The following is a 13,707-nucleotide window of genomic DNA, read 5'->3' as shown; positions in this document are numbered from 1 at the left end:
GGAATAACTTCAGGAGAACTATTTCTTTCAGAATACTATGGTCAAATTGATGTGAGAAAGTCAATGTAGTGTCCTGGAGGAAAATGTGTACACGTGTGTGCATGTGTGTGTAGGCATGCACACACACCCCCACGTGTTCTGATACTTCATAGAGCTGGCTGTTTGGGATTTTTAATAGGTGTCTTACGTTGTAATAAGCTACCATGCTTTACCCTTAGCTGATGGGACCATTTGACTTGCATACTCAAGTCAAGCCTCACTTGAGGCTCATATTCAGTCATGACCCTACCAATAAGGGATATAGAGAGTTGTGGATACATGCTCTTGAGATCAGCATTCTCTCCTTCATACCCAGTCTGGCTCTGAGTTTGCCCACCAATTATAATATTTGTATTCTTTTCTACTCCTGAGCCCTGCCAGGCTCCACACTTTTAATAACTGGATCTTTATTTTGCTCTGTGTCTGAGTCAGAATCTTGGGAACTGCTCAGTTTCCAGAACTTCCAGATGCTCCTTGCCTGCCTGGCACTCTTCACTACATCTTTTCCTCCAGGTGTTTCTGCCCTTTGCTGCCATGCTTTGAACATCCCTGATGTTGATTTCTTCTGTGGGAAGTAGGATTCCCCAGTAGACTCTGCAACAGGGTCTAGTTCTATGTCTGGTTTTTTCATTGTCTGTCTCACATTGTAGTTAGTCCTTTAGAGAGGTATTATTTTGATACAGAAAATGTAGTAAAGAAAAAATGGAGGAACTGAGCAAACACTTTGTCCCCACAGATGGAATGTACTAATATTGACATATTTCTTGGAAATCCATGATGTGCCAGGCCTGGTGTCGGACACTTGGGATAAAAGGACCTGGAGACTGATACTGTGAATACCCTATGGAGTAGGCATTTCAGTGAGGGGAAAGTAAAACCTGTGTGTGTAAACTGACAATCAAATGAGGGTGTATATTAAAACTGATAAAGTGTCACAAAGAAAGGTACCAAAGGACTCAATAGAAGCTAAGAGATTTGAAAAATTTAAATAAAACTATTTTTATGTGCTCATGCTTATAGCTGTCTTATGACAGAGAAAAGATGCTCGCCTCCTTGTCCTCTGTGAATATTTCTCACTAGAACTAGAATCACTTTCAAAGAAATGATCATAAATGTTAAAAATTATCTTATGAAAACAGAGTGTACTATACCATCACTCATGCTCTATTATTATAAAAATCAGCTTCATTTTCTGAACAAATTTAACAACCTGACCTTAGGGCGTGCCATATGCTTTTTATTAGGGCATAGGATGTTAATAGGAACAGATTTTGATATATTTAACCAGACTCGGGAAAATAAAAGAAGGGAAAGAAACATGATTTCTTAAATTTCCAGACACATGTCTGATAATATGTAATAGAGATTACTTATTGGGTGTAACTGAGGCAAGATGGAAATACAGAGCCTTGGACAAGCAATGCTCGAATTTTTTTTTTCACAATTAAAAGAATTTTAGAGCAGAATGGTTGCAGTGGAAGCACACACAGAACTGGGTCCATCTGTTTGCAGCCACAAATAGAAAGCTTGTCACAATTGAGATAATATTAGTTAATCTTTGCCCAGGAAACCATGAAGTGGCAAGTATTGAAAGCATGATTTTAAAAGTAGATTGGTGCTTATTGTGGCAGGAAAATCATACCAAAAAATAAAACAGATCTTCTTGAAATACGGTGTGCAAGGACTTCATTTATTTAATTCCCCTTGACCTTGTTGTTTTGGTCAGTTTTATAGGATCTCTGTTCTAGGCAGAGTTGTGAACAAGTGTAATGCAATTATTTCCCTTATATTTTTAGACACCTCTTCTTTCTCACAATGATAGACCAGTGGAGTGACTGCTCTGGATTTAGCCTTGTGGTCAGTGGAAACAAGAAGGGAGTGGTCAACCTAGAGAGAACCTGCACCTAATCCTCAGAAACTTGTTTCAGTACCATGGCTAGCGTCTGTGCCCTTGAATGTGCATTGAAGTGATGCCAGCCAACAAGACCTATTCGTTCTTGAAGGGATATTCCATGACCTTTCTCCTACTTGCAAACTCATCTTTTTCTAAGGACTTATTCTATCTCAAAGAAAACCCTGAGATAGGAAACCTAGGTGCTTTGTTATTTATATCCCTTCTCTTGTCATTGGATGGGTGAGGGGTTAGCCTATATAACATCTAATATCCATTTCAGCTCTAATTCTGGAGAGGGAGGCAATTAGTTTATAAATAAGAACCAGCGGTGTGCTGGAGTCAGCTGATACTGGCTTGCAACTTTACATTCAGTGACATCTTATTGGTAGCTTGGCCATAGTGGGACTATTTATACCAAGGAAGTTGGCAAATTCTACAAATCAGGGTTGTTGTTTTTTCCTCCAGAGAATGGTTTTAACTGCACACCACTTGGTAAATATCAGATGTATTGTAATACTCACAACAAATACTGACTTTATATCACTTTGTCTGTGTGAATGCATGAGAAATCTTACCATATGGGTAAAGTGAGGACATTTGAGTATGCACTTGTAGTATTTTTTCCTGAGAACAGCAGCAAATGCAATATTTGCTCTAAAAGATAGCAGACCTTATCACTATAACTCTTCAGAGGTAATTTGGACAAAGGCCTGGCATCATGAATATAACTTGGGTAGGAGAATTTATGATGACAGCTATCATTTCAGTGAGAAACCAACGTTTATCCTATCAAGCCCACACTTCCCCCTGCATTATTCACTTGTTTGGTTAGCATAAACCCTTCTAAGCAGCTACATTTTCCCCCTTATTTTGAGCAACTGGCTCTAAAGTGTCCTAGTTCTCTTCTTGAAAATTCTTGTCTTTATTAATATGGCTATTATATTTAATGATTTTAAAAAATTTTATTAACATATATATTATTTGCTTCAGGGGTACAAATCTGTGAATCATCAGGCTTGCACAATTCACAGCACTCACCATAGCACATACCCTTCCCAATGTCCATAACCCAGCCACACTATCCCTCCCTCTAACCTAGCATCTTTGTTCAAGGGGACTTGCTCATATTTGGAATTGAAAGAGCCTTCTTCAGAGTACCTGTAACAAACTGCCTTTGACAGAGCAAAAGTGGGAGTGGGTGGTATTTTACTTGGAATTATGGTATTTTGTGGAAAAGAGAAAGGGTAGTAGGGAGAGAGGGAAAAAATGTGGAGTTAAGATGTTTCTTACTCCATCACTACTCTTTACCCTCAAACACCCTCTGGATGGGATTTTGACATGTTATTGGTAAATCATTCTAATGCCTCCCCTTCAGTCTAGGTGAATATTTGTTTTGATCCAACTTGACAGCTAGCAAAAATTCTGTTATAAATGGCCAGTTTTTTTAAACAGGGCTGTTACCAAGGGGATGAGAGGAAGAGTTCCCACTCAATGCCAAGCCAAATTGTGGGGTAGAAAAGTTGTAATTCCTTGCTTTTCTATTTCTCTTTCTGTAGGTATTATTTCCCCATTATTTTCCCTACCTATGACTGTCAGGGCCGTCATTACTCCCTCTGGGTTGCCCAGTCATCTACCAAATATACTGCTTTACCCGGCCCTGTTCAGTTTGGTTCATCAAACACAATGTTTGATTGTATTCTTCATGATAGAGCTATTATAGGCCAAGGGAATTCAACACTGAATAAAGCACAATTCGTGCTTCAAGGGAGGTGGGGACACACACACACACACACCCCATTCTAAAGTCTTTCAGAATGGGTATATATTATTCTGTTGATATAAACTAGGTTCTACATGGATATGAGGAGAAATAAGAAAATCTTCACAGATTGAGAGAGCAGGAAGAGAAGAAGGATATACCACTATACAAAGAGTTAATATTTGTGGAGAACTTATGGGATCATAGCTTTTCTAAAGGGCTTTGCATATATTAAACTCATTTTATCCTTGCAAAGAACTGTTATTGATAATAATTTTTTTTTGCCAGTTTACTATTATGTCCCTTGAGGCATAGTGATGTTAAGTTGTCAAACACTCATAATTAATACGAGGTAAAGCCAGGTTTGTACCTAGCAGGGCTATCATGGTTACCACTGTGCTATATACAAAAATAGATTTTTATTCATCCGTCCATAAATATATGTATGTATATTAATTAAAAATCGCCCATGACCTAGCATTTTTCTAGCTCTAGAAATATAAAGAAAAATTGAGAGTAGTGCCATCAAGCATTTCAAAAATCTAATGGAATATACATCTCAGCAAATGGACTGTGACAAATTCCATTTGAGTAATATCCAAGGGCAGATGAAGAGATATCTGAGGGACCTCTATCTGCAAATAGGAGTCTGGTATCATGAATGTAGTTTCATTAATTTTCTGTGCTATGCCCACATCTAAAAAATGTTTATATAAAAGGACTTTCAGAGTTTCAGGGAATATGGCCTCTTTGAAAGGTCAACAGTCTTTTGCTAGCTACCTTCAGTCCATGTATTTTATTATCTTATCATTGTCTCTCACCTTTCTTGGTGAATTCCTAAACTACGTTGGTTCCCACCCTCTACTCTGCATCTAGACCTGCACAGTGGAAGACTACTGGGGAGAAACATGTACTTTGCATGCATGGTCACTAAGATCAAGTGAACGCTTAATGCTAGTCAGCAAGTGTGCTGTGTTTCTCTGGTCTGTTCATTCTCCCTCGATTTAAACCATTTCGTACCTTCTCTAGTACTCTCAAACCTTTTAGATTGCTGTGCTCATTCTCACTTGTAACTCATGAGTTTGCTTCCTATTTTGTTGGGAAAATAGAATCAGACAGAAGAAAACTTCCCCAAATTCTCAGCACTGCCTTATTCTCCCCCTTGCTCCTGTCCTGAGTGCTCTACCTTTTTTCTTGGGTTTCCCTATGATCCATCTCTGCTCTGAGCAGCAGCCTATACTTGTTCACTAGATTCCATGCTTTCTTGCTGGAAACCAGATTTCCCCTTCTCGAAAGGATAAAACTTGCTCTTATTTCCCTAATTGTAAAGACCAATCTTTTCCCTCACAGCTATTATCTTTTTCTTTTGGGGACAAAACTCTTCAAAAAGTCATCTGTTGTACTCATAGTTTCCAAATCTACTTCTCCCTTTCTATCCCATAAATCCATCACAGACCTCTCCTCTGAAGTGTATTCAGTTGCCTACTTGACATCTTCACTTGGATAAATAATACATATTCAAGCTAATATGGACAAAATTGAACTTCTACTATTACTAGCCACCCCCAATCTACTTCTTTCACAGTATTTTCCACCACAGTTAATGGCAATTCCTTTTTTCCAGTTCTCACACCAAAAACATTGGCATCATTCTGGATTCCTCTCTTTATCTGACAACCAATGTTCAATATGATATAGGCTGACCTTGATAATATGTCCAGAATCTAGTGACTTCACCTTCACTGCTGCCTTCCTGGTCCAAGCCACCATGACCACTTGCCTGGATTATGCAATTACTCTTAATAGGTCACTTTGCTTTCAACCTTATGTCTTAAGTCTGTTCTCAACAGGGAAGCCAGTGATCCTGTTAAAACATAAGTTAGATCATATCAATTTTTAGCTCAAAATTCTTTATTGGGTTTCCAACCCCTTCAGGGTAGAAACCAACGTTTTAAAAATAATCTTCAAGGCTTTACATGCTGTGGTCCCTGTTCGTTCTCTGAATTTTTATTTATCAGATATCCTCATGGATCACTGTCTCACCTGCTTCAAATCTTTCATCAAATTCTACTTTCTTTAAAAAAAAAGGGGGGTGGTTTTTGTTTTTGTTTTTGTTTTGAGACAGAGAGAGCACATGTGCACAAGAGAGCAAGGAGAGGAGTGGAGGGAAAGAGAGAAAAAATCCCAAGCAGATTCTATACTGAGTATGGAGCACAATGTGGGGCTTGATCTCAGGACCCTGGAATCATGACCTGAGCTGAATGAAATCAAGAGTTGGTAGCTTAAATAACTGAGCCACTCAGGAGCACTTCAAATTCAATTTTCTTGATGAGTCTTTCTCTTCAGAATACTCTTGTTCCTCACCCTTGTAGCCCCTGAAGTTTCCTAGGTCCTGCTTTTGGGATAAATTTTTCTTCTTTACAATTAATTCTACCGACCATTCTCAATATTTTAATTATTTAGCTTATTTGTTGTCTTCTTCCCCAATTAAAATATAACCCTTGGATTTTATTATTTAGGGTTTGTTTGCTTTGTTCATTTCTGTATTATTCCCAGAACCTAGAATAGTTCTTGATACAGAATATGTGAGCTACAATTATGTGTTGAATAAATAAACCAAAAATAAGAATTAAAAATAAACTCTACAAAAGTACTTAAGGCACATAGATGGTCTTATGGAAGATTGGTTGAATAATGGATGAATGGCACAATGCATAAAGGAATGTAATTGAGAAAAATGCAACTTGTAAATAAAATTAGAGTCATAAAGTGAAGTCAGGATTTAGGCTACTTCATAAATTATGTACTGTGAACTTCAGTGCTTTTGCTTAAGGTAGATCAGATATTTGACTCCAAGCCTTTAAGAAGATAATGTGAGAAGAAAAAAAATATGATTGCCGTGATTTATAGAACCAAAATTAAGGCAAAACAGTATATCGAGCTCAAAGCAAAATAGTTCTTGAGAGCCATTTCTCCCAAGATTTCTAAGAAGAAAAAGCAGAGTGAAACCCAATGCTGTGCCTTCACCAAATCTTTAGACTGTCCCTCACCAGACCAATGGCATCATCCCACACCACAATTCTTATTAGCCATTCTTAGAAGAGATAATATATTATCTAAGTACCTAGTACTCTTCCGGTGTTGCTTAGCTTGGTATATTTTAAGAATCCAGAGTAAAGGGTAGACTGCAGAATTTTCACTCCACAAATATTGGTTATCTACAATGAACCTTTAATTGGGCTCAGTACTTGATATATGATAGTGTATTAAAAAGATATTATACCTTACATTATGAGTATCACATTTCCAAAAATACTTCTTTCAGCCATACTTTGACAACTATGAGGTCAAGTGGTGAGTTTGAATTGTACTTCATTTCCAGAGCCTTGAATGCAGTTATATTGATTGAGTTTACATTTGCAGTGTGTTTCTTTGCGTTCAGCAGTCATTATGTCATGGTTGTTAATAGCCTGCATTTTGTTTTTAAGCAGGCCTGAGCTGGAGGTTTAGGTCTACGATGTACCACCAATTTAGGCAGTTACTTAACTACTGAAAGCTTTAATTTCCTCTTGAAAAAAAAAATAAAATTTATGTGTGTGTGTGTGTGTGTGTGTGTGTGTGTATAATTCCCCTTTGCTGGAAATGGTTAACAATGTATCTGGGTGCTTGTGGAAGAGTAGATGTGACTTGAAAAGTAGGCAAGAAACTGGCCATTTCATTTACATGCTAAGTAGTGTAGATTTCAGCTTTAGAGATGGGTAACTACAAATGAATTTTAAGTATCATAATGACACAATCAGATTTATGTTTTATATTCATCACTGTGTTGGCAGTCCAGGGACGAATAGGAAGTTTGGAAATTTGAAGAGACTAGAGGCAGAGAACTAAGTAATAATTGAGATAAAAGATGATGAGAACTTACACCAGGATAGTGGGGCTGGGAATAGACAAATGAAAGGGGCCATTTGTAATTTCCTCCTCCTTATAAACTTCCCTATTTTGTATCTCATTCTTTGAAAGAACTGTTCACAGCTGTTAACTATTCTGATACCTTAATTTGACTGAAAGTTTCTTTTGCATATAATACTTCTTGGTGATGTTCCCACAAAAGACCATTGGTGTATTTCAAGCAACAAAGCCAGGGACCATGGATATGCTATCTGGGGGAAGAAGGATCTTCTTTATTTTTCTTATGCTCAAGTACAGCCCAGTGTAATTCTGTCCACTGAGGTCACAGTTGATATTGGTACCTGCTTTCATCCCATAGCTCATGTTTTTAAAAAGCACTGTGACCTGGCTATTCTATACTGTCAAAATAAAGAGAAGTTCTTTTATTAAAACAATGCCAATGTTATTGCAGAGGGTGTTAGGTATCTTTGTCTGACTCTGCTTCTGATATTTTTACCAGAGTATTCCAAAGTCAAATGGAAAGCTGTAGAAAAAATCTTGTCTTGAAAATAAAGGTAGGATTTAATCAAAGGCATATCCTACCAGCTCACAACAGCAAAGGAGAGGGAGACAGCATGGGAATCACAAGCCTGGCTTTATCAGATTGTTAAATCAAGCCCATCCTTGGTGCTGTTTCTCAAACTGGTATCCACAGGCCCTCTGTCATCAGTGGATCCATTTGTGGTGAGAGGGTATGTATAACGGAGAGAAGAGAGTTTGGGCAGATAGTGGGATGGAATTCAAAAACATCCTCTATTATCCTCCATTGCCTTATCAAGTTCTTGTGAGGAATGCTGCTGGTAGAAGCTTGAAAGGAGCCAGGAGACTTTTATTCTATCTTGTGTCTTCCATATACCAACTAATTTACTATGTTTAGGTCATTTGACTCTTGTTTTCTCAAATGTATAATTTATTAAATATACGTTCAACACAAATGTAATGATGGCCGACTGTGTGCTTGGCCCTGTTCTAACTAAGCATGGGCATGTAAAATGTGTAAAACAGACAAACCCTCAGGGGTTTAGTTCAGAAGGGATAGGCAAACACTAAACAATTAAAATGCAAACATGTGGTTTTGATTTATAATATGTTATTGTTTTTATGTAATGAATATGTGCTTTATATATCTGTATTATTTGGTATGTGTTGATAATTAGGTAAATGAGATATATAAAGCTGTTATGTAATAAGTGACATATTGCAGGTAATACATAATGAAATGAAAATAATAATGTTTTCTAACATCACAAATGACATAAGAATAAAAATTTCTGAAAGACTTTTGAAAAATACAAGATGTTCTGTAAGTGTAGATTGCATTTACTCATTCACTAGGTTAAAAGAGTAGTACTGGATTTCATTCAAGGTCCTCCATGTCCTGTATTTTAGGGCTGGCTTTAGAATGGTACTGACTTCTTACACCCACAACCTCAAAGGATCTGGAAGACCACCCATACTGGAAGCCTCTCATGGAGGGGTTCTGGATGACATAAACACTGTGGTCTTGGGGCACTTTGCTGGCTTACTACACTTTACAGTGTTAGGCAATGGATGCCTCAGCAGCAGGTATCTTAAAGCATTATTATGCTTCCTGCTGTTATTTATGTTTCTCTGAGGGCTGGAGAGATGTTGTGCATATCTTTATGTTCCTTCTGCCCAGGGCAAAGTCTGACACCTGGTAGGTGCTCAGTAAATGTTGAAACAAGGAAACTTTGGCCACATGGTAACCCTTGGGAAGACTGTAGTATATTGTAGAGCTACTGGTAATGTATTGTAGTACATTGTAATGGTAATGTATTGGGAAGATTGTAGTATATTGTAGAGCTACTGGTAATGACTGGGAAGTGCCTATGTTCCCAAATGAGCTCCATGCTTACCTTCTGTCTGCAGTGTAGACCTCTTTTTCATTTTCAAAGTAATCACGGAGTAAAGAAGGTAAAGGTACCACTGGAGACTGTGTTCTCCCTATTAAACTCTTATATTCTTTCTTGAAAACATCTTGCATCATTCAAAAGGTTTATTTACGTCTCCCTTTTTGCATGACAATGAAGCTAATGATGTCCTTATTTATTTTACAGTAGTTTAAAAAATTCTTTTTATTCTTCATGGAGAATATCACACCGTGGCTCATAAATTCATAGAAACGTTGGCGTTACTTTAGCTTATGAAATATAACTTTTTTTTTTAAGAACAGATGAATCATGAGGTATTGTGTACTCCAGTTTTTAGAATTCCAGAGTAATGTTACCAAGATAAAAACAATCTTAATTGAGACAGAAAGTTAACTGTCTTAATACCAAATTACTCTCTATAGTTTGGCAATCAGTGTTTTCCTTCCTAGGAAGTTTGAAGCTTATGTTGCTCTTGCTCAGTGTGTAATTATACTTTTGTTTTTAAGGAATTGTTACTATGGGTCATCTATGAATGAATGCCAATTGCTCCAGAATTGGACTTTTGCTATTTCTGTGTTCTGAGATTGCATAGAATTCAGCTGACATCAGCTGTGCAAATGTACATAACTGCTTGTCTTCCAAGATGATGACTCATTCACATGAATAACTAACATAAGTAAGACTATCTTGTCAAATTCCTGGTGAATACATTATTTCTCTCCACCCTCTACTCCCATATGCATCGGAAGAAACAGTAAAAAGATATAATCTAAACCTAATGGTGATGCCAACTGACTTTCCCCAAAGATGTTTTAAAAAGCAAAATGGTGGTCATAAGAGAACAAACAAAATCCTAAAGATTTGTGTAAAATGAATTCATATGTGATATAGCTTAATCTTCCATAAAAAGTTTTTTTAAAAAAATGGACTGATTAAATGAAACAAGATGGGATTGGGAGGGAGACAAACCATAAGTGACTCTTAATCTCACAAAACAAACTGAGGGTTGCTGGGGGGAGGGGGTTTGGGAGAAGGGGGTGGGGTTATGGACATTGGGGAGGGTATGGGCTTTGGTGAGTGCTGTGAAGTGTGTAAACCTGGTGATTCACAGACCTGTACCCCTGGGGATAAAAATATATGTTTATAAAAAATAAAAAATTATTAAAAAAAAAAAAAAGAACTGATAGTTGCTTGAATTCCTACTATTTTTGGCCAGGCCAGTTTTATCTAATTTTGGTATAGGATACGAGGTTAGAGTGGAAATGCAGCTGTTAGTCATTACCTTCACTTTTGTTTAAAGAAGCAGAAGGCAATCAGGAAACAAATGGGAAATGACCCAAAGACTGAGGTAATGGGTATGAATGATCCAAAAAGAGATGAGCTGAACCTGTTGACTTCAGTGTAGAAGCCGTCAAGTCAGGGGATTCATGATTCAAGCTGCATTTTAAGTCCTTGAGCTGTTGTGTTGTCTAAGAATCATTGATAAAAAGGGGTTTTGAAATTTGAAGAAAGCAGTTTTAAAAATAATGCTTTTTGTGGAAAAAGAAAAGGAAATCCTGAAATTGGGATCCGTGGAGGGTTCATAGATGGGCTTCATGTAACAGTATAGGCAAAGTTGGGGTGGCTTTTAGGTATGCATTTTTGGTGGGTGAGGCAGAGGAAATGGTCCACAGTTTTTATAAAATTTTCAGAGAGTCTATGACCTAATAAAGTTTATGAGCCATAGGTATAAAGGAAATAGTAACTAACACTCTTTGTGTGAACTTGGCCAGTGACTCAACCTCCACGAATCTGTTTCTAGCAGAGGTGTAGTTAGATCTGCCCTGCTCTTTCCACTAGTGCAGTTACAGGGATCAGATGAGATCATGTGTTTGAAAATATTAATAGGTAATGCTACTACAGAGAGCACTTCCTATGTGCCAGGCACATTTTTTTAAGGACTTCATGCCCTTATATCTCATTTAATCTTTATAGCTCTGTGAAATGAGAATTATTACTTTCTCTGTCTTAACATATGAGAAAACTAAAATACAAGAAAATCAAGCAACTTGTTTCAAGTGACAAGCTAGCAACACCCTTGGGATTTGAATTGATGCAGGCTGATTTCTGAGTATAGGCTTTTTGCTGCAATACCGTAGTGCCTCTCTAAAGGCCTTGTAAAACATCATTCAAACATGAACTTGTTTATGAATGATCGTTGATGGAAATATTCTGAAGACGGAGAGTTTAAAATTTGCAGGTTTGTTTGTTTGTTTTATTTGTTTAAGGTGGTGATTTTAATGGGTGCTTGGGAACTCTGGCTCGAGGAAACTTACCTAGCACCAGAGGAGAGACAAGTTTTAAGCAGAAAGTCTTCTAGGTTCACTTGTTCTCAGACTTTGATATTTGGTGCTCTGTACTCAATTGTTAAGGCAAATGCTTACCCATCACCCTCAAGCTAACCTCACTGAAAAAACACTTAAGCCAGGTCAACCTTAATGTGCTTGGCGAAGCTGATTTAGGAAGGGCCTAATGGCTCTCTCCCTAGTGCTCAAGTGTTTGTTCCGTTGTGGCTACTTTGTCTGATTTCTGATGAGGGGCATATGGAGTGTGGGTGTGGCCATGGTTCCCTGCTTTCCCAAGAGTGGGTCTTGAGGCTTGGAGCCTCAGAGAATCATGTTTGGTGTGTGCTGGAACAGTAAAGACCTATATTTGCTTTAATGAGCGTTTATTTTTGCCCACCCTTTTCCTGCAGAATGCTTCGTTGTTTTGGCTGCTGACTTCAAGTGGATAGATGATATACAGAGCAGGTAGAATGATGGTTTAGAGATTCTAGCCCTGATGCCAGAAGTCAGAGAAAATTGGAAAAAAAAAATAGTGTGATACTTAGAACACAGAGTTCATTTCTTAAAAGCATCTCAGGGTATGCTGCTAAAACTCATAGCTGGAAGGAATCTCTAGTATCATCCTATCCAGGTGTTCTTAAAGAATTTCAAGGGCGGGGTGCCTCGGTGGCTCAGTGGGTTAAAGCCTTTGCCTTTAGCTCAGGTCATGATCCCAGGGTCCTGGGATCAAGCCCTGCATCGGGCTCTCTACTCAGTGGGGAGCCTGCTTACCCCCTCTCTCTCTGCCTCTCTGCCTACTTGTGATCTCTCTCTCTCCATCAAATAAATAAATAAAATCTTAAAAAGAAAAAAAGAATTTCAAGGTGTGTGTGAACATATACATTTTCTGAGATGATATGTAGCTTTCATAAGATTCTCAAGGTGGTCCATGACTCTTAAAAAAAATAAGAATAATTGAGACGAAAACACAGACTTAGAAAAAAAAAGAAATAAAATACAATTCATCTAGAAGAGAAGACTGCTTTGAGCAGCACTTGAAAGGAAATATACTAGTAACAGCAACTGTTGTCAGCTACACTTGCTTCTTGAAAAGACCCTTAATTTTCTTATTTGAAATTTCTAGTGCACTTTAATTTCATTCACTTCGGTTTCAGTATCTATGGTGATAATAGATGGAAAATAGCTGGTCAGGAGCACCTTTACAGTAAGTCTTGAGAATAGTTACTAAGTTACTAAAGAGTTTTCTTTTTTGGGACCAATAGCCTTGGCTCCTTTTATCTTTCCCCTAGTTCTGTTTTTTCAACCCTTAAATCATTTATGTGGCAGGGGATGGGCTGTGTCTTGCCTCATGATTCTCCCCCTTGGCTGTTAGATCACCAGTTGTATGTTGATTATTTGAAATCACAGCATTGCATTGTGCACTTCACTAGCCCAGCGAGGCTTTTCTGGATGATTCTTCACGACCTTGTAGGGACAAGATTTTGGGTTTATATTTTTGTTACTTTGATGATTAAGGGACCCAGGGAGGCTAGGTACTAAGCCAAGTGACTACAGACCTGAAATTATCACCTAATTTCTTGAATCTTAAGAACTATATTTACATACATATCTAAAAACTTCCAGTACAGATTGAAGTTTTTGGGTGGAAGTTCTCATTTGTCTTCTTTGTAATCTGGAGATAATATACATTCCCCAGGACCATATAATTCTTAAAATCAATGTGTTCAGGGAATGGTAAGGACAGAAGATTTTGAATTCTAGCCTTTACCAGGATTTTTTTCTGTTCCCCCTGCCTCCCAATATGATGAAAAATATTCAGGCACAAAGCCTCTGGTAAATGTACCCATTGAA

Source organism: Mustela nivalis, assembly GCF_964662115.1.
Source record: "Mustela nivalis genome assembly, chromosome: 2".
NCBI classification, from domain to species: Eukaryota; Metazoa; Chordata; class Mammalia; order Carnivora; family Mustelidae; genus Mustela; species Mustela nivalis.
Note: the sequence above shows the minus strand (reverse complement) of the source record.